Genomic DNA, 1,750 nt, shown 5'->3' with positions numbered 1-1,750 from the left:
TTTTGGTTTTAAGGGTTTTTGGCTTTTTCTGCTTGCTTTTTCTTTTTTTTTCTTTCTCTCTTTTTTTTTTGTTTTTTTTCTCCATTTTTCTTTTCTTTTTTTTTCTGCAAGCTTTTGTATTCACTGCTTTTTCTTGCTTCAAGAATCAATTTTATGATTTTTCAGATTATCAAATAACATTTCTCCTTTTTCATCATTCTTTCAAGAGCCAACATATTTAACATTCATAAACCACAATTTCAAAAGACATATGCACTATTCAAGCATTCATTCAGAAAACAAAAAGTATTGTCACCACATCAAAATAATTAAACTTGTTTCAAGGATGAATTCAAAACCATGTACTTCTTGTTCTTTTGTAATTAAAACAGTTTTCATTTAAGAGAGGTGTTGGAGTCATAGGACATTCATAGCTTTAAGACATAGACACTTAGACACCAATGATCATATAGTAAAGACACAAACATAAATAAAACATAAGGCTCAAAAACCGAAAAACAGGAAAATAAGAACAAGGAGATTAAGGAACGGGTCCACCTTAGTGAGGGTGGCGTCTTCCTCTTCTTGAAGAACCAATGGTGCTCTTGAGCTCCTCTATGTCTCTTCCTTGTCTTTGTTGTTCCTCTCTCATAGCTCTTTGATCTTCTCTAATCTCATGGAGGATGATGGAGTGCTCTTGGTGCTCCATCCTTAGTTGTCCCATGTTGGAGCTTAATTCTCCTAGGGAAGTGTTGATTTGCTCCCAATAGTTTTGTGGAGGGAAGTGCATCCCTTGAGGCATTGGGGGATGAAATTGTGATTACACTTTGATTATGTAAAATTCATTACTCTTTCTTTCCCTGGCAATGGCACCAAAAACATGATGCCAATACCATGGTTCACAACTTCGCACAACTAACCAGTAAGTGCACTAGGTCGTCCAAGTAATACCTTACGTGAGTAAGGGTCGAATCCCACGGAGATTGTTGGTATGAAGCAAGCTATGGTCACCTTGTAAATCTCAGTCAGGCGGATATAAAATAGTAATGGGGTTTTCGAAATTAATTAATAAAATAAGGATAGAAATACTTATGTAAATCATTGGTGAGAATTTCAGATAAGCGTATGGAGATGCATTCATTCCTCTGAACCTCTGCTTTCCTGCTATCTTCATCCAATCAATCTTACTCCTTTCTATAGCTGGCTTTATGTAAGGATGTCACCGGTGCCAATGGCTACTTTCGATCTCTCTCGGGAAAATGGTCCAAATGCTCTGTCACAGCACGGCTAATCGTCTGGAGGCACCACCCTTGTCGTTGGTTGCATCCTATTCCTCTCTGTGAAAATGGTCCGATGCGCTGTCACTGCATGGCTAATCATCTTGGAGGTTCTCGATAATACTGGAATAGGATTTACTATCCTTTTGCGTCTGTCACTACGCCCAGCACTCACGAGTTTTGAGTTCGTCATAGTCATTCAATCCCAGAGTCCTACTCGGAATACCACGGACAAGGTTTAGACTTTCCGGACTCTCATGAATGCCGCCATCAATCTAGCTTATACCACGAAGATTCTGATTAAGAGATCTAAGAGATACTCATTCAATCTAATGTAGAACGGAAGTGGTTGTCAGGCACGCGTTCATAGGGAATGATGATGATTGTCACGTTCATCACATTCAGGTTGAAGTGCGGATGAATATCTTAGAAGCGAAATAAGATGAATTGAATAGAAAACAGTAGTACTTTGCATTAATCTTTGAGGAACAGCA

The sequence above is a fragment of the Arachis ipaensis genome, chromosome B04 (assembly GCF_000816755.2).
Source record: "Arachis ipaensis cultivar K30076 chromosome B04, Araip1.1, whole genome shotgun sequence".
Lineage (NCBI taxonomy): Eukaryota > Viridiplantae > Streptophyta > Magnoliopsida > Fabales > Fabaceae > Arachis > Arachis ipaensis.
This window is presented reverse-complemented; position numbering follows the sequence as displayed.